Source organism: Paroedura picta, chromosome 11, assembly GCF_049243985.1.
Source record: "Paroedura picta isolate Pp20150507F chromosome 11, Ppicta_v3.0, whole genome shotgun sequence".
Classification (NCBI taxonomy): domain Eukaryota; kingdom Metazoa; phylum Chordata; class Lepidosauria; order Squamata; family Gekkonidae; genus Paroedura; species Paroedura picta.
The window spans coordinates 41,615,350-41,635,880 of NC_135379.1; the positions used below are offsets into that span (position 1 = coordinate 41,615,350).

General features: G+C 46.5%; 1 long non-coding RNA gene and 1 other non-coding gene across 2 annotated transcripts; one reads left to right on the plus strand and one right to left on the minus strand.

Annotated features, from left to right (window-relative positions):
* The first annotated feature begins 887 nt into the window (after positions 1 to 887).
* LOC143820801 (uncharacterized) lies at positions 888 to 15,679 on the plus strand. The gene is made up of 3 exons (XR_013225519.1): positions 888 to 1,150; positions 4,052 to 4,097; positions 15,497 to 15,679. It is a non-coding gene; the product is annotated as an uncharacterized LOC143820801 (long non-coding RNA).
* On the minus strand, positions 2,407 to 2,512 carry LOC143821181 (U6 spliceosomal RNA). Its single transcript, XR_013225721.1, has one exon. It is a non-coding gene; the product is annotated as a U6 spliceosomal RNA (small nuclear RNA).
* Positions 15,680 to 20,531: the final 4,852 nt, after the last annotated feature.

Below are 20,531 nucleotides of genomic sequence, written 5' to 3' on the forward strand. Positions count from 1 at the left end.
GGTTCTTATATGCAGCTTTTCCCTTCTGGGGGTGTGGCAGGGAGTCATGGCCAGCTGACACCACTTCCAGAGCTTCTTGAAGCTTGAAAAATTATTTCAGGGGCTCCTCCACTGTCAAAAGGTTGAAAAACACTGATGTGCACCCGGGATCAAGTGTTTCTCATGCTTTTTTGCAAAACAATCACAGAGGACTCCACATTGACCGAGGGCAGTGGTGCAGAGGGAGAGTTTTATTTCACATAATCATACATCTTTTCCTTGAAACTGCAGTTTGAAGAAGAAGAAGAGTTGGTTCTTATATGCTGCTTTCCCCTACCTGAAGGAGCCTCAAAGCAGCTTACAGTCGCCTTCCCTTTCCGCTCCCCACAACAGACACCCTGTGAGGTGGGTGAGGCTGAGAGAGCCCTGATATCACTGCTCGGTCAGAACAGTTTTATCAGTGCTGTGGCGAGCCCAAGGTCACCCAGCTGGCTGCATGTGGGGGAGCACAGAATCGAACCAGGCATGACAGATTAGACGTCCGCACTCCTAACCACTACACCAAACTGGCTCTATTCCACCTCCACACTCAAAGATGCTAACCAAGTAGCTGCTGAATCACTTTGTGAGTTGCCGAGCTGGACATGGAATAGTTCAGGTCCCTGTTTACAGGCAGATGCCTCTGGGTTTACGTCAGTGTCGTCGGGTGATGCCCGGAGCATCTGCTATAGCATAAGTGGCCTGTCTGGATGAAACACAAGCTTGAGATTTCACAGGGGGTGTTCTTGAGTCCGCGATAAAACGGCACAGTTGACGTTTCCTTTCAACACAGACTGCAGCCGGGGGCGGCTAAAGTGCAGCCAACGGACCACATGCAGCTCTCTGGTGATATCGATACAGCCCTGCCGAGATCTCTGCTGAGTCCGTCACATGTGCTGGCCAGCCAGACCAAAGGAGGGCGGCCAAATGTGCTGTCACCTGCTTCTCATCGCCGGCGCAACTTAGCAGGTTGAGAGGCTGTAGAGGGAAGCATTTCTTTGCAGCATTGGGGAAGAGCGGCGGGGCAAGCACGAGGAAAAAGGGCCGCCAGACCGAGGCAACATAAGATGGGGGTCAGCTGCCGTCCAGGATTCCAGAGTCCCATCTGTTTGATGGTTTCCTCTGTTGAAATGTAAGTCCGGACTTGTGTCCAAGCAGAAATAAGAGTGCCTCGTCTCATTCTGTCAAGCTATGGAAGGGGGGCGGAGCAAAAAGCTGCCCTGTTGCAGAGCAAAAAAACATGGTCCATCCTGGACGGGACCACTTTGGTGTCTAGGGAGATGGTCATTTGCTTGAATGCTCTGTCACAGAAGAATGTTCAAGCAGCTGCATCAGGGAGAAAGCTAGTCTAAAGCTAATTTTCCTGAAATGCTAGCTTTCCTTGTGTAGGAGAGTTCACAGTTTGAGAAGGATACTTGTTTATGCCTATGAGACAGTTCAGCTATGGCGTTTAAGGTGGTTTCCAGTTCAAAATAATTGCCCACATAAATACGTGACCCAGAAGGAAACAGTAAGGGGACATTTGAGCACCAACTTGGATGGATAGCTTAAACGGATGGTTCGTTTCTTTTAAGAGAGTCAGCTTGTTGTAGTGGTACACTCTAATCTAGATAATTGGGTTTGATTCCCTACTCCTCCACATGCAGCCAGCTGGGTGACCTTGGGCTAGTCATAGTTCGTTTACATTTGTTCTTGCAGAGCAGTTCTCTTAGAACTCTCTCAGCCCGACTTACCTCACAGGGTGTCTGTTGTGGGGAGAGGAGGGGAAAGCTCTTTGGGACTCCTTCGGGTTGTGAAAAGCAGGTTATAAAATCCAGCTTTTCTCCTCCTCTCTTCTTTTAAGCACAATGCAGCTGCAAACTGCAGCTAGACAACAGGGCTACAGACAGAACCATGGAATTTGGGAAGAAGAGTTTAGCTGTCTGCCATTGTCCCACATGGAAAAGCCCTTCCACTTTAGAGGGAAAAAGACAGCCATATTCCAGAAGGCAGTCTTTTTCCCCATCGGGGTTTAAAGCAGCCCAGGTGAAGGAAACAGAGTGTGTGAGATAAAGAATTCAATCCTGCCACCCGCCCAAGTGCTTACAGCCCTGAGTTCCATTCCCTTGCCTTTCCAGCAGCTGTTTGGGCAGTGCTGTCACACATCTGGGCATTTGAACATGGACCCCCAAAGTCACATCTGGCTTCTCCCTGCAGCACCTTCTATAATGGCTAGAGGGAAGAGCCACTGCAAGCTGGGAAACAGACAGCAAAATGGCAGCTGTACTTTTGCTGTTATCAGGAGGTATATGAAAACAATGGCATGGAGTAGCCTCATGAAGCTGCTTCGCCTGGCATCGCGCCACTGGACCGCCTAGTTCAATATTATTTCATTTGTCTGGCAGCTCTCAAAGGTCCTGGTCTTTCGCAACACCTTTTAGTCATCCTTGTGCAGGGGCTACGCTAATCTTCTCTGTATCATTCCAAGTTTAGTATATGTGCTTGGCCTCAACAATTAGAAGTGTATTCTCTCCATGGCACTCCATGGTGCATTGCCAAAATACAAATGTATGCCTCCATATTTACAGATATTAGATGATCCATCAACTAAAAGGGCCTACCTCAAGGCACGATTTAACATCTTTCCCTCGAATGTACTGAAAGGTCGATTCTTACAAATTCCCTTAGAGGAAAGACGGTGCTTTCAGGGATGTAGAGTGTCGGATATTCTGGCCCACGTTCTATTTGACTGTGTAAAATTCTGAAAATATCGCCAGCCCCTCACGGACTATTTCAAGAAATGTAAATGGGGTGTAAATAAGAAACTTGCTGTATGCGAGGGGTTGAGTGAGTGAGGAGAATTCAACCCCTGTTGTTAGGATAGCTAATTTTCTGTTAGAAGTTTCTAGAGATTTTTTTTTGCATATGAATCAAATAGTGACCAAATAATTTAGAAGTGTAGTTGATTCAAAAGCTGGTACTCTGTATTTTGCTATCTCTCTGTATTCAGATTCAAACTTTATTACAGTCATTCAGACCAAGTTATATGAAGTTAATACATAAAAGACCCAAAGAATATGGTCATTTAATATAATACAATTTAAAACAGATCATAAAATAGAACTTAAAATTATGCTACTTTAGACCATCGGATTTTTATGGCGGCGGCACAAAACTTAGCCAGCTGAGTTGTCATCTGGGGGGGACTCATCACTTAGCAGCCTCTTTGCTCGATCTACCTCATGATGTTCTGGCAACTTTTTAAGGAGTGGTTCAATCAAGTTGCTATGAATGTCTACATAAGCAGGGCAGTGGAACAATATATGCTCTCTTGCATCAATTTCGCCACTCCCACAAAAACATTGTCTCAGTGGAAGGGGAATGTTCTTATAGCAACCCTCTGTATATATTCCACTGTTTTACTACTGAATGTAGTCATTATGCCAATAATGGTATTCCAATCTGATCTGATCACCTGCTAGTTGTGTTTCTAGAATTAGAGGTATGCTGTGTTGTTGAGCTGGGGCTCATCCTACAATACAGGGCATCCTCATCTCGGAGTAGTGCTTCCCCATATTTTTTATCCTACCATTCCTAAAAGGAGCCTGAGGTGGTTGGCATCCATCTTCCCTCCTCTGTTTTAAGACTCTGAGGTCACCCAGTGAGCTTCTGTGGTAGAGCGATTCGAACCTGGGTCTCCTTTCAGTGGTCCCCAACCTTTTTATCACCGGGAACCACTCAAAGCCGGGGACCACTCACCGGAGACCACTCAACGCCTTTTACTGAGGCCCAGTGGGGGGGGGTAGTTTACTCCTCTACTCTCAACTACTGCCCTAGCGCTCTCTGATCGCTATGGTAATGTTTAAACATCCCTTCAAAATAAGATACAGACATGCCACAACAATGAAGTGTGTTGTAAATGGCTGGGGGGATGAAGTAAAGGGCCGGGGGGGGGGGACAAGGCGTCCTTCGGGGCCCACCTCCAATTAGTTGAAGGACCACAGGTTGGGGATCGCTACCTTATCTGACACTCTCTAACCATTGCACCATGCAGGCTGATTGATGAAAAGGAATTGGATCTACAACCAACAGTCCAAAAGGTAACTTTCCTCAAATAAAAGGATTATTTGCCAGCAGTTTTTGCAAACCTTCCAGTTGTTCTTTTGTGGAAAAAAATCAGCAATATATTTTCAGTGAAATTCTCCTGATGATAAAATTCATTTGAAACATCTGGCTTCTAACTGCTAGGTTCTAACTGGGGGCAGAATAAATTAGGTTTTTGCTGCTCCTGTAGCTGCCATCTTATTCTTTCTGCAGTGGATTGGAGCAGGTGCCTCACAGGGTAGTGGATATGATACGCTGAAATCGTACTTCCTGAGACCAGCCTTCTGTTCATGAGGTCAGATGGTGGGAGCAAGAGATGGGGCTGGGCTGGGGTGGGGAGCTTCAGATTCACCACCAAATCCATGTTGTTGTGGAAGCAACCCAACCCTCCCCTTGAAAAAGATATTTGTCCTGGGAAGGGAAACCTATGGATGCCCTCTTAGTTCCCCCACAAGGCAAACTGCAGTTTCAAGGAAAAGATGTATGATTATCTTTAACTGCCCCTGCGGTTAAATAAAGCCCTAAGGGCTATTGGGGAGGAGTTAGGGAGGGCTCTGTCCATGATAAAAACTCAGAGGGGCAAATCAGGAGCCGCAAAGCGGCTCCTGATTCGCCCCTCCAAGTGCCACTCACAGGCCACTCAAAGGCCAAGCGGCCAATGGGGAGGTGCGCGAAGTGCCTTCCCCATTGGCCCCTCACCAGGACAGACCAAAATTCCATTCACCCAGCCCAGTCTGGCTGCCAGTCTGCTCCTGACCACTGCAGGGAGAGGAGGTCAGCAGGGCTGCCAAGGGGGATGAGAACAGAGGCTGCGCCAGCCCTTTTTGCCCCAAGGCTGTCCAAACTGTTATGTCTAACAGCAAATTGCCTCAGAACCCTGACAGAGCTGGCCGGAGGCTGCAGAGTGCTCCCCTCCCCCCCCTTCAGGCATGCTGCGAAGGAGCCTCTGACAGGCCCTAACTGAGGGGAGGGAGGCATTTTCCTTTAGAGAGCAATGCAGGGGAGCCTGAGGGCCTTCCTTTTGAGGGGGGGGGGAACGTTCCCCTTCTGCCAAACAGTTGCCTGACAGGGAGGCCACAGAAAAGCCCCTTCTCACTTAAAATACTGCTCTGCCCAGAGGTTAGACACAGCCAAGCCATGTGTCTTTCTTCTTTGCAACTCTCTGCAGATTTGAAGTCACTGCACAGCATTATTCTGCAGAAGAAACTGGCTCTTTTGTCTCCTGTTTCATCTGCACAACAACCCTGTGCAGTAGACCTCAAGTCTTTCAATTCAACAACAACCTGTGTGGGAGGCCTTAAATATTTCTTCTCTACCACAACCCTGTCCAAAGTAGTCCTTTCTGCCTGGGAAGCTGATCTTTATACTCTGCAGGTGAGCTGTAATCCCAGGAGCTCTCCAGGCCCCACCTGGAGGTTGGCTACCCCTGGGTTGGAAATATTCCTGGAGGTTTGGAGGTGGGACTTCAAAATCATACAATGCCTCAGAGTCCAGCCTTCAGAGGAGACATTTTTGCCAGCAGTTGGGAGGGAGTGGTGCAGGAGTGTCCCTTCTGGCCTATGGGTTATGGCCAGCCCTTACAAGCAACTGTTTGTATTCTGGGGTGCAGACAGGCAGACCAGCATCAGTCCTATGAGCTTGGAAAGTGCAGGAAGTTCTAAATAAATATTTACAGCCTGAAACAGTAAATAGAGAACAAGTAAATGTCTGGAGATACATGGTAACTGTAATGTCTTATTGGCCTGGCAAATAACCTTGGCCTGGCAAATAAAAAAACAGTATAAAAAACCTTACTAAGGTCAAGACTGCTGTGCACAGAGAGTCTTCCTCTTAGGGTTGCCAGCTTCCCTGTGAGGCTCGCTACCCCACCTCCCTCATGGGGATTCTGCTATGGGTAGAGAAAGGGCAGACAATTGGAAAATGCTTTGAAACACCTGAGGCCTGCTGAGTCACTGCGGCCCATTCCCAGTTCTCTCAGATCTCTCACAACCCCACATACCTCACAGGTTGACTGTTGTAGAGAGACAACTGGAAAAGGTGTTTGTAAACCGCTTTGAGACTCCTTTGGGTAGTAAGCAATAGGGTACAAAAATCCGTTCTTCTAAGGAACAACCATGAAAGAAGCATGTGGGCACATAACATTTTATCAACACTGAAAAAATAGAAAAGAAGGAACAGGGTGGACACCTGTGTACTGTGACTACCCCATGTGTATTAGGGCAGAGGGGCATTTCGGTGAATGTGGCCTAATTCACACAAGAAGGGAAATGACGCAAAACTGGGAGGAATTGGTTGCCATGTAATCTTCCCCTAAGAAGAGTCTCCAGTCTGATTGTCCCTTCACATATCTGAGGACATGGCTCTGGAAAGCTCATCTGTAACCACTATGCCAAAATTCCCAAAGGTCAGTCCTCTCCCACACTCAATGAACATTCCACACCACAGGTTCTTGACACCCATATCTCCATATCCATACCCTCATTTGCCACCATGCCACCACAACCTCCCACACAACACACACATTCCACCCCATGCTCTTACAGACTGGACAACTCCTCCCCTTCCTCTTCCCACTGCCAAGCTCTAGCACCCGTTGTATTCTTGGAAAAATATATTAAAGAAGCAGTTTATTAAACAGAGCTCAAGGTAATTGCAGAACCATAAAAAAGGAACATTTCTTTTCCCTAAAGGTCACACATGCCTCACTCAAACATGCACACTACAAATACAAAAACCTTGAATCTAACATGTTTCAATCTATAAGGTTTTCATCACATCTTATAGATCAAAATGTATTAGGCCCAAATTTATTTGTTAGTTAATTGGTTAATTGGTTAATTGATCGATTTGGTTAATTGGTTGATTTGGTTGCTTTGGTTAATTGGTTAATTGGTTAATTGGTGATTTGGTTGGTTTGACTAATTGGTTAATTGGTTGATTGGTTGATTGGTTGATTGGTTGATTGGTTGATTGGTTGATTGGTTGATTAGCTAATTGGTTAATTGGTTAATTGGTTGATTGGTACTTATAAGTTGCCCCTATTGAGCCTGTCATCTTGGGGTGGCATACAACATCTGTAACTGCTCTGTGGAAGCAGTATAAATAAAATGCTAAGGGCCCTTGGGGTGGAACCTGTCTGTGATGGGGGAAGGGAGCCCATTGGCCCCTTCCCCCCCAGAATGACAAGCGGAGAGCTCAATTGGCAGGCACATTGCACCTGCCGATTGAGCCCTCTGCTTATCATTCCAGGGAGAAGGCACCAATCACCAGCTGAGCGCAGCACGGTTGGTGATTGGACCCTTGGCCTCGGCCTGATGAGTCAGGAGGCTTGAAGAGCCTCCCAACCCGCCCACCCCCCCCCACATCTACCACCTTCCCCCCAGGCAGCCATGACCAGGCTGCTTACCGCGAGGACACCTGCTAGAGGTGGCGGGGGGGCTTTGCCCCCCACCAAGGGGACAGGCCTGACGTGTCGCTGATGCCGTGGCCCTGTCCCGTTCCTACCCTGAAGCCCTGCAGCTGTCTGGCAGCAGCCCGGCCCCGCCACAGGGACAGCCCTGCCACATCACTGACACAGCAGCCCTGTCTCTTTGCATACCCCAAACACCCGCAGGTGCCCGCCAGCCAGCTGCAAGACTCGCCACTGACCCCAAACAACACACAAACGTGGGAGTCGATGCCGACACTGGTAGGCAGCCACCCCTCTTGACCCCACATGCTTCCCCCGCCCCACAACTCACCCCTGCACTCTACTGCTGGTTCCCCACCCCCAAACACCTTGCCCCCACCCTTCTCTACCCCTAGCTCTTCCCCCCTCACTACTCACCCCCCACACCTGCCCAGCGGCCCCTTCTTTCCACTCCTGCCGCATCCCCTTCCATTGCACCTATCTGCCTGCCTGCCTGCCTGCCTGCCTGCCTGCCTACCTGCCTACCTGCCTCCCTCCCTCTCCCTTCCTTCCTTCCTTCCTTCCTTCCTTCCTTCCTTCCTTCCTTCCTTCCTTCCTTCCTTCCTTCCTTCCTTCCTTCCTTCCTTCCTTCCTTCCTTCCATTCTCTCTCTCTGCCTCTTTTTCTCTTTCTTTCTTTCTTTCTTTCTTTCTTTCTTTCTTTCTTTCTTTCTTTCTTTCTTTCTTTCTTTCTTTCTTTCTTTCTTTCTTTCTTTCTTTCTTTCTTTCTTTCTTTCTTTCTTTCTTTCTTTCTTTCTTTCTTTCTTTCTTTCTTTCTTTCTTTTCCTCCCTTCTACCCATCTATCCATCCAACCCTTAATCTCCTTTCTTGCTCCCATCCATCCATTTCTCTTCTGCTTTTCTTTCTTCCATTCTTTCTTCCAATGCTTACTCTCCTATCTCCCCTTCTCTGTCTCTGTCTCTGTCTCTCTCTCTCCCTTTCTCTATGCCTGGCTGCCTGCCTACCTTCCTTTCCTCCCTCCACCCACTGCCCACTAGCGCCCGCTGTATTTTCTATACAGTGGGCTTAATTTCTAGTGTGAAATAAAACTCTCCCTCTGCACCACTGCCCTGGTTCAATGTGGAGTCCTCTGTGGTCGTTTTGCAAAAAAGCATGAGAAGCACTTGATCCCAGGTGCACATCAGTGTTTTTCAACCTTTTGACTGTGGAGGAGCCCCTGAAATAATTTTTCAGGCTTCAAGAAGCCCTGGAAGTGGTGTCAGCTGGCCATGACTCCCTGCCACACCCCCAGAAGTGACATGTCACCGGAAGTTACATTGCCACCTGCATTAACAGGCAAGCTCAAGGAAGACTGAGTGGGGGAGAGACAGGAGATGGTTTAAGGCAGGTTTAAGGCAGGAGTAGGTATGTAGGCGCATAAACTACAAAAGAACTCACTCATGCTTTGGAGGGAGTGGAATGGCAGCGGCTGGTTCTCTAGCTTGTGGCCGAGTCCTTTAAGGCAGGAGGATAAAGGCCACGGACATTTCCAGAGCTCCTATGGACCCCCCCCCCCCCGGGTGCACAGACCCCTGGTTGGGAAGCCCCAATAAAACTTATAAAAACCAACAATTACTCTAGCACAGCGATCCAAGCACAGGGGTAAAAACAGGGGGAGGATTCCCTTCCTACCAACACTAACCTCGGGATGGATGGGGGCAGATGACCTCAGTCTGCCTAATACCCCCGCAAGATTCGAAAGCGGAGCAGGGTGGCGGGGGTACACACAGGATGCCTGGTGTACACACAGGAACATGCCTCAGGTCCATTCCGCACAAGTTTAATGTAGCAGAAGGGTTGCAAATTTTAATTGCTACTAATATGCAGTTATGCACGACGTCGTACACAATCTGCCACACTCTTGAAACAGTCCCGTGCATGGTCCAAATTGTGCAATCAGGATTAAAATCCAATCATTATTGAGTTTTTATCTGTGCAATCTTTTATGTACTCAGCTTGCTGCTGGGGGGGTAAAACGGTAATGACTGGGGAAGGCACTGGCAAGGCCACCCTGTATTAAGTCTGCCATGCAAGCTCGGTGCTTGCACAGGGGATACCTTTACCTTCAGGAACTCAAATGACAGCTTTTAAACTCCTCATGCTCTTCTCAGTTTTATGTCTTAATTTTAACTGATTTTGTATATTGTTAATTTGTTTGAAATGGCCAATGGCTGACTAATAAACTGAATCTGAATCACATCAATGACAATGCAGTCAAGGCAGTTTGTTGTTCAGCAAGTGGACCAGAAACAGACAACGAAGAGGCTTGCCCAGAGTGGAGGAAATGCAAACCACACTCATCTTTCCCAGAGCAGCACAGTAGGGAACTGTTTATTCTGCGATCCAAGCAGCTGATGGATTTTCGGGCTGGTCCGTCAATCATGTGTTAGACTTGTCAATGAAGAGGGCTCCAAAAAGGTGAGTTTGAAGAGATGTCCTCACCAGCGATAGGACCTGTCTCTTCCCAAGGCTTTGGCCTTGGTCTGTAAGCACATAAGAAGATCCTGACAATGAGAACTTCTGATCAATGCATTTCAAATGGAAACCAGGTATAATTCATCGGGAATTAAATGCGCTGAAAGCCCTATTGACTGTGCTGGGTCCCAAGCAGATGACTGCGTATTCAATGCATGTGGCAAAAGGGACTGACAACTGGCCAGCTCCATCCCCATTACTATTCCGCTAATCTCCTGTGGCGCAACAGATGCTCTTTGATTTGGAGTTCATTCATGCTTTGCAAAAAGGCCATTTCAGTTGTTCTGTAATGGAACAGGCTTTGGCAATTAAATGAATCTATCTAAACATGCTGCCTCTCCAGCAAGGGGAGAGCCTTTTGATAATGTGATGAATTTCATTTGATTGCTTTCCTGGATTTCTTTGAATGCATATGGTTAATAGTGAATCTGGGCTGTTTGTTTTCCCAGACTCTAACTTTATGGCTTTATGAACGTGATTGCTAGGTTCCCTGAGGCTCTTTCACTAAAAGCATTGGGTAGTCTTAAGGAACTTGTTCACATCCCCATATTTAATGGTCGAGGCCTAGAAATAACATCGAGATGCCGGCATCCCTGCTTGAAAGTCCATCCCAAACAATCCCTCTAAGACATTGCAACCATCGAGCTCCCATAAAGACGAGGAGGCCTGAAGGTTGAGTAAATGGGATCGATTGTAATCTACATTATGAATGTTACAGTTTTAAAGCCTATTTAACAATGGTTGCATATTTTAAAATTTTGTAAGCTTCTTTGAGCAGCTATGGAAGAGTGGAGTATAAATGTTAAAATAAATAGATAATGTGGACGTGAGTGAGCAGCCACATCCTGGGTATTTTCTGGAGGGTTTTTAATCTTAAAAGTCAGTGGTTATGTAGAACTCCTAGTGGATGGATATGTATCATGATGCAGCAGGTCGATGGATGAGACCAGCGCAGGGCGTAGATCTCATGGGCTCCCCCAAGGAAGATACATCACCGCCACATTTTTGTTCCATCAGTGGTAGCCAGCAGATGCTTCCCTGTTGCCCTGGCAGGGGACAGGGAAGGGCTTGCTTTTTGCCACCATGCTTGTGGTTGTGTTAATGTAATTTGTAATTTTAATTGGGGTTTTAATGAGAATTTTATTGTATTATGGGGGTTTTATTCTGTAACCTGCCACGAGCTAGCCTGCTGAGAGTCGTGGGGAACAAATTCAATTAATTAATTAATTAATCAGTGATGGACCACGATCTAGAGAGATTTAAATACCACTGAGATCAGTGAGAGATGCTGCGTCTTACTAACTTAAGCCCCATTGATTTCAGTCCATTTAACTTTCCTCAGATCCAGGGTAGAGTATTATGCAAGAACCTCCACATGGAAATGGATCATATGGTTGGATCTAGCATGCTTGGAGTCCCCTTGTTATCACAGCTTGGAAAGCTCTCCCCACCACCATCCCCAGCTTAGCGTATGTATGGTTTGGACATTTTATTGGTGTATGTGAACATTCAGAGGACTGGATGACCTTGAACTTTCCATCCACACACAGAATTGCCTTCCACTCTTGCTGCATCACAAAATGGCTTCCAAAAGCTGCTCTTGAGGAAAAGGGATGCCCAGGGACAGCTGAGGAAGAAGGGGGCAATCAGAGGTCTACAGCTGAAGCGGGAAACAGGAGAACATAACTTCTTCCATTGGTGGAAATCTGTCTACTGGATACAAGCCAGACCCTTCTACCCTGCAAATTATGTCATTTGGAAAAAGCCCAAACACATCAAATTCATTCATAACACAACTCTGACATGAGATTTTAATATTTTAATATTTAATAATGTAATATTAAGAGGAGAATAAGTTTGTTTGAACTCTGGTGTGGAGAAGGCTTCTGTGGGTTCCATGGACAGCAAAAGTCACCAGCAAGGAAATGCTACAGAGCAAAAAGCCTGATCTATCTCTGATAGGCAAAATCACAAAACTCCAGCTCACTTACTTTGGCCAGATCATGTGACCCGACTCAGTGGAGAAAGCGATTATGCTAGGATTGGGCAGTGGAATAAGGACACCAAGCTGACAATAAACAGGGTGGTTAGACATGATCAAAATGGACACCAGCCAGAATATTCGACAACTAAAATAAATGGTGCAAGATCCAAAATTGTGGCGACAGTTGAGCCGTAGGATTGCCAGGAGCTGGACTTGACTGAATGGCTAACATCCTCATCATCATCACTTTGATATTTAATTGTTAGCTTTATATTTAAGGTTTAGTTAATTTAACTGTTTTGTTCTAAATTTATATATGGGAATTTGACAATTCTGTACCCCCCCCGAGATTTTGAAGACAGGGCAGAATACAATTTGCAAAATAAATGAATAAATAATGCAATTGTTAATTCATTAGTCCTTCAGGGTACCTGGGAGGTTTACCATTCAGGGGTGGAGCATCTGCTATACATGCAGAAAATCTCAGGTTCAGTCCCTGGGATATCCTATGACAGGGCTCAGGCAGGAGGTGATGTAAAAGACCTTTCTCTGTGAAGCAGGAGAAACTGCTGCCATCCAGAGCAGGCAATGCTTACTGATCATGAGAGACCAATGGTCTGCATAAGGCAGCTTCATGTTTGTGTGTGTTTGACAGGTAAGGTGATGCTGCCCATGGAAGTCCATGCAATGAACTTATGGGAGGATGGTTTCTCCAGTTTGGTAGTTTGTAGTGGTTAGGAGTGCAGACTTCTAATCTGGCATGCCGGGTTTGATTCTGCACTCCCCCACATGCAGCCAGCTGGGTGACCTTGGGCTCACCAAGGTACTGATAAAGCTGTTCTGACCGAGCAGTAATATCAGGGCTCTCTCAGCCTCACCCACCTCACAGGGTGTCTGTTGTGGGGAGAGGAAAGGGAAGGCGATTGTAAACAGCTTTGGGTAGAGAAAAGCGGCATATAAGAACCAACTCTTCTTCTTCTTCTTCTTCTTCTTCTTCTTCTTCTTCTTCTTCTGCTTCTGCTTCTGCTTCTGCTTCTGCTTCTGCTTCTGCTTCTGCTTCTGCTTCTGCTTCTACTTCCCCGTGCGGAATAAGGACTTGCCATTCCACTAAGTTCAAGTTGCCACCAGGTCTAGGGGATGTTAAGGTGAACAATATGTCATGAACACTTGAGAAATATGAGCTTGGAGACTACAGTAATAGGCAGAAATCTGTCTGGTCACAAATTCCCTTTCAAAGAAACCATTGCCTGAAGGGAAGTGGTGGGGGGAACCCTGGAGGCAGGGAATATGAGCCTGCCCTGCAGAAAACGAGCAGATGCAGCTGAATCAATGGTCGTGTCACGGCACAGGAGCCAGCAGGAGAACAATCTCCTTGCCATCAGCTGGTGCTTTGCTGGGCTGTTGCCAGCAACTCTTGATTGAGCCTTAATTGCTTTAGGCTGCGCCGCACGGAGAACTGCGCACAGCGACAGAATTTGTTCTTGATTAGGAAGCATTGCACTTTTGCAAAAATGGCATGCTGTGTACACATTTCCTTTCACCCTCTGAGATTTCAGAGCTGGATTCAGCCACGCCCAGACATGAGATTTTTGTTTTCCTCTGGGTGTGATAGCACTATGGAGAATGAACCCTGATCCATCAGCCACAAATATATTCAGGAAGAGGATGGGAGCATTTCTATTCTGATGCTTATGATCTGGGCGGCAGAAGACCATTTGTACATCTCAAAAACTCCCACCAGCTGCTAGAGTGCCTGTGGTCAAGACCTGCTGGGGGTGGAACATGTCCCATTCCCAGTGGGCACCTGACAACCCTACAAGGGTGTGATTGGTCAGAAGCCCGTGTCATTGTGACTTAATTGTCCCCCTGAAGGGAGGAGCACACTGACTGCCCCCTTTTGCTGAATGACACAGATTCTCACTGCACAGTATGCAAGGCTACCTTTATTGTGGAAGACTGGCAGGATGGCAATATCATGGTTAGCTTCTCCAAGTTTGTTTCCCAGATCTTCTGGGACTCACCCCATGGCCAGTCCACCTATCCTCTGACTCCCCCTCCCATCTCTTGGCATGTTAATAATCAATTGGGAGGGGGGGTGTTAAACTATGTCTTTTGCAATATAATTAAAGGATCAAATGCACATTTACGCTGCTCATGTAACAGAGATACACAATACACATCCAACACACAGGCTACAATCTAATGCACACCCACTTGGGGTAAAGCTCCTCCAAACTCGGTGAGACTCTCTTATGAGTAAACATTCAAGCACATGGTTGGACTACAAGGCCATCCTTTGTCTCTAGAAGAGCTAATCTCTTCTAAGGTCAGTATTTTTCCACAAGTTCCCAAGGTCAGATAGATCAGCTGCTGCAGAAACATCTAAATGTGGGCTTAGAGATGCTAGTGGTCAGATAAATGATGTTTCCTAAGGTGATTTCCATCTTTTCATGACCTCTGTTTTCTTTAAGCAGGCATTAATCTGCTTATTGATCAGCAAAGACACTGCACATAGTCTATTGTTACTATATATTCACAACAGGCACTCCTCTTCTAAAAGAGCCTGTGGACAGACAATAACTGAGTGCATAAAGAAGCCACCACTATATTGCAAGGACTAACTGTCCCCAACCAAAAGGAAGTTTCCTTTCTTCTTGGCTAGAGCCAATGCACTGGGAAGTCACTCCAGAGGAATGGAGGGCTAAAAATGGTTGAAATGCTCACCTTCACCTTGGTGCAGACTGACAGTGAAGAACACTTTGATGAGGCCCCTTCATCAAAAACTCAAGGTGGAGAAAAGAAAGCGGCAGTGGCTGTAGCTTGGATTGGCTCAATACATGCGGGTTCCCAGAAGCTTATAGACGCACTGGGAAACCAATATGGCAATAAAATATCCAAATTGGACTTCTATAGAGTCTTCTCTCTTCGGTGATTCTTTATTCTTATTATTTCACACAAGTCCCGATGCGTTTCGCCTTACAGCTTTTTCAAGGGACAATGATTTTTACATTTAAGGACCAACTTCAACTTATTAAGGAATCTCTTGATGGAGTATCAGGTCATGCTCATAATAACTAAACTTCGCTTGTGGCGCTCCAGACAAAGAGAACACTCTATATAAGTCCAATTTGGATATTTTATTACCATATTGGTTTCCCAGTGCATCTATATTTTTCTAATTTGTTTCTTCACTGGGACCCACCCCTCCCAGTTCATTATTTTGAGTTCCCAGAAACAGCAACTTTTCAACCAGGCATGTGCGGCACAAGCCCTGTGCCAGCTCTCTTCACTTGCATGGTGCTTTCTCTCTTTCTACTGACAGCCCAACAACCCCCAGAACAGTGAGAATGTCATTTCTCCCCCACTCAGCTCCTGTGAATCATTCTCTTTCCAGCATACCGCTAATCTCTACTCCCAGTTTATTTCCAAAAGCCCTATTTCACAGTTCTCTGTTTGCAAACTACTTGCCAAAACTTCTTTCCTTTACAGGAGGAAGAGAACAAGGAGAGGAGAAGACTAAAATGGAGAGAAAGTACCAGCTGCTTTCCAACCAATCACCTCTCTCCACTAACAAACTCACAATGAAGGGGGGAGGGTGGTGCAGAGTGGGAGGAATATCCTCAATGTGGCAGATGGAATGGCCTCCAAGGGGTAAGAAAGGGCGATGGCAGGGGGGGGGGGAATCTGTATCCTTTTGAATTACCTTCAGTTTGGGAGCAAAGCAAGGGGGAAAATGGCACAAAACCACTCTCAGAAAAACCAGGGAAACAGTGACTGGAGAATAAACGGAGCAATGAAGGGAAGGAAATCAATGCAGAATGAAAAAGAAAACCCAATGGACATGCACAGTGAAAGTGAGGGAAGATACAGAATGAAAAAGAAAACCCAATGAACATGCACAGCGAAAGCGCAGGAAAACACCCATGCATAAAGGCCATATAGTCTATGAGAAAAGGCTCCCTCCATCTAACCTCAAGGCAGGTGTAGGGCATGGAAGCCTCTTGTCACTGCCTGTTTGGTTTGAAACAGGAAAATAGAAAGTCTGTCTGTCTGTCTGTCTCTCTCTCTCTCTTTCTCTTCTGTTGAAGGGTTTCAAATCCTTTTAATGTAGCCTTGCACTGTGAGAAGAGAGTCTTTTCTGCATACAGTCGAATGGCCAGATCGAAATTTCAAAAGCTAAGAGCAGTCTCAATGCCATTGTGTCTGCAATAATGACCCTCAATTATGTTCTGCGGGGCTGTCACAATGGAGAGGAAGGATGAACTTTAAAGTGAGATACAACATTGCAGACAAAAGATGTCTGGCAACCTGAGTTCACAACAGAATGGAAAGAGTGAAGATTGATTAGTATGAAGGGTGCAGAGATTGACAGAACTTCTCAAAACAAGTCTAATTTATAACGAGATGAGTTCAGTAGTAAATGCACTGTATATTGAAACCCCCTAGTACATCAGTCATTAATAGGTGAACCATGCAAACAATGCAGCAGTGTAATAAAATACATATATCAAACTAAGTGCAGTCCTGTGCTGAACAGTCTTAGACTGACTCCGCATAGGAATGCTGCATAATAGATTGGGTGGCCGGAGCTCAACTAGCAATCTCCAGAAGAACAGGGGGAACAGGGATAGCGGAAATCAGAATAACAGGGCACTCTAGGAATTCCCTGGTGGTTTCTACCATAAAGGTACTACTGCATTGCATGATGCCTTTTCTCCCCCTGCCCCCCTTTGCTGCTGCTACCCCCTAGATCAGCAACAGGATAGAGGGAAGAAATTGGCTGCCATAGTGGGCACACCAACTTCTCCCAACCCTAGTAACAGGCCTACCCTTTTCACAGTCAGTGAATCAACATGCCGGTTTCCTGACAGTCATGTAGCAGCTCTCTAGTCAACAAGACAGACTAGGGCAATCTTGTTGGGGACACAATTCACTGAAGGACGGCTACACACAACCTGAGATGTCTTTTTCGACACCCCGTGCTTTTGGTTGGCCATTCAAGGGCCCAATGGGCCATGCAGGATTTTCGGTGGTGTAAAAAAGAGAACAGAACTTTGGGGAAGGCTCAGGCATTCCATCCGCTTGACGCCTCCAGCTTCTTTCCCGGAGTCTTAGAAATTTCTTAGCCCTAGGAAAGGACAATGTAGCCAGTGGTGGTGGGCCTGAAGGGGTTAAGCTCAAGCGAGAGCAGGCGCTCCAACACAGTTAATCCATATAAAGCTCATGGATTTCTCTGCAGTGATCTTTGTGTTGTCATTTGCATTCTCCCCCCTTTTTTGTGAAATCTTTTCTTCTTTCCCTTTTTTAACACTCCGGTCTGCATGGGGAAATTAGCATATGGTACCGAGAGCAGGAGATGTAAGAAGCCGACCCCCTGCTGTTCAGCGGATTGTGCAATCTGCAGGCGGCATCAATTTTTCAGCAGTTTTCTCATTTCTCATTACAGTCAGGGGCACCGCACAGTTCCCGATTCGACACAATCCCTAGTGGTCCTGCAGACAAGCGTATGGGCTGTCAAATAGCTATCCCTGATACTTTCTGAGCATTAATACCCTTGTTTATGCCTTCCACCATAATTAATCAGGGTATTAATGCAGCCTGGGCTTAGCTCTGCTAATTATATGGGGTACAGTGGGATAATTGTGTCAGCATGCACCAGCATTAATACTTGACAGCAATTTAGCAATCTTAGGAGGGACACATTAACCCACCGGCCAATTTTGCCATGTAAACAAGGGGAAGGGGGGGGGGAAGGAGATGACAGGAGAGCTCAGCCTGTGAACTACACCTCGGAACCACCAAGCCCTTAAGTACTTGTCTTTGAGCCAATTTCCAGGCTGCGGACTGCGAGGAACCAAATCAGCTCCAAGCGACAGGCACCCACATGAAGATGTTGCTGCCCATGCCCAATTTTGGATACGGCACAATAAACTTGTTCCAGGGTATCAAATTCTCTGGTTGTCATAGCGATGTGTGCATTATTAAGAGGGTGTTGTTCGTTCATTCTGCCAGCTAATCTTCTAATGTTGATGTCTCATTATCAAACTGAGGAGCAGTGCCCACAGCATCCCTCCTGCCCTTCTCAACCCACCGGCTCTCTTCCATCTCAGCTAATGGGGCTATATTTAGTGTCTGTCCCTCAACGCACCAAATCAAACTTCTGAAGGTTAAACGTCATAAAAGAATATGCCACACGGGCCTGTCCAAAACTGTCCAGTGGGTTGTGGATCTCTTTCCTTTATCTCCGCATGACCTTTGCAGAAACAAAACACAGCAGCCATCCCTGGCTCTCGGGCACCCAAAGTCATTAAACCTGCAGATGGAGGGGCTTAGAAAAATCAGGCCTGTCGCTTTGCCTTTAATTCCGCACCTGTTTCTTCTGCTTGACCATTCCTGCTGAATATCTTTCTAGGGGGTCAGTAATGCCCTTCTGTATCAGGCATATGGCTTAATGGAACTTCCTTTCCTTATCATTAGCCACTTTGCATTTTTATACAACGCTATTAACCAGGAGCCAGGCTGGCTTTTAATTCTGTGCTGAGGTTTGCCTCCAATTGTTATTCCCTCCCCCCCTTCCCAGACAATCCAATTATCACAGTTTGTCAGACAAAGACGGATGGTCCACTTTAACAATTTGTCCTGCCGGCTACACTTTAGAGACTGTTTCTGCATAAGGTCAATAAAACTATAGAATTGCAGGTCACGTGAACAGAGGTTTGTGAGGGAAGAGCCTGTAGGCTGGTTTCAGGGTGCTTTTTTATTTTTTTAGACAAAGTCTTTTGGTTTTGGTCATTGGCCGGCACGCAAAATTTTATAAAGGAAAACCCAGAAAGAATAACAGCTAAGCATACTTGAAATCAGCTGTGAAATTGTGTTGTTGGAAGGTCTGGAATTGGAAAATGACTCTTCAGTGATGCAAGTTTGCTTTTGATTCGGTCAGCCTATCATAGGCTACGATGCAGACTACTGAGGATTCAAAAGGCTGAAAGGTTGTGGACTTCCCAGATGCTCAAGGTCAGGGGTAGTCAAACTGTGGCCCCTCAGATGTCCATGGACTACAGTTCCCTTGAGCCCCTGCCAGCATTCGCTGGCAGGGGCTCATGGAAATTGTAGTCCATGGACATCTGGAAGGCCACAGTTTGACCACTCCTGCTCAAGGTGTACGAAAACACTGACTGGCAGACCCTGGGAGACATTCCACTGTGTCGATTGGCAGGGGACAGCGGGGAACCCTTTTAAAGCAGAGGTACGGTTGATGATCTATGTGAGATGAGTTGATCTCATGAGATAGAGACAGGGAAGAGGCCAAGGCTGCTTCCTGATTTCGTATGCTCCCCAGCCTACGTTTCATCTGTATTGTTCGTAAAAAAGGAAAGGTAAAGGTATCCCCTGTGCAAGCACTGGGTCATGTCTGATCCTTGGGGTGACGCCCTCTAGCGTTTTCTTGGCAGACTCAATACAGGGTGGTTTGCCAGTGCCTTCCCCAGTCATTACCGTTTACCCCCCAGCAAGCTGGGTACTCATTTTACCGACCTTGGAAGGATGGAAAGCTGAGTCAACCTTGAGCCGGCTGCTGGGATCGAACTCCCAGACTCATGGGCAGAGCTTCAGACTGCATGTCTGCTGCCTTACCACTCTGCGCCACAAGAGGCTCTGTATTGTTTGTATACCAGACAAAATAATTCTAATCTCCACACTAAGGCAGCAAAAGTAGCTTATCGTTTAGACTGGTAATGTTGCTGGTCAACTGGGTATTCGATTCTTTTTCTTGCATTCGTCCCCCCCCCGAACCTAAAATAATGGGTATTTTCTTCCTTTGAAGTACACGCCCCTGAAAGTGGGAGGAAGAAGCCGTGCTATGTGTTTATTTTTGACAAAGCTTCTCACCAAAAGGTCCCGAGTCCTCGTAGCTGTCATGAGATAAGAGGAGGGGTCCTCGTGGATTAGAAGCTTGTTAAACAACAGGGCAAGTCAATGGATAGTTCTTGCAATGGAGAGCTGCAGAGTTCCCCATGGGCTGATATTGGACCAAAGCAACCTAATTTGTTTATGAGTGATCAGCAAGCAATAAAGTTTGCAGAAGTCACCAGTTTATTCAGGATGGGGAGAACCAAGGAGAATTGCGCGAAGCTCCCAAGCAATCTCTCTAACTGGGTGAGTGGGCAACAAAAGGGCCAACCCTTGATGGCTTTACACATCTGCTGATGGGATCTGAACGGGTGGGGACTGGCCAGGACAGACTGGCGTCTTAGAATCCTGAGAGATGGCTTAAGAAAAATGTCAGTTCTGTCGGCAGCAATGTAGACAAATTCTGTGCTAGAAATTATCAGAAAAACTGATTACAAACCAGATGGTTTTGCCATATCATTCTATAGTATTGTATGGAATTCCAGTCATATTTGAAATGCTACATTCAGTCCTGGTTGCTGCATCTCAAAAGGGATACTGGAGAAAAGAGCCAAAACGATCAAAGGGTTGAGGCATCTTGTCTCCCAAGAAAGGCTAAGGAAATCTGGGCTTTTTA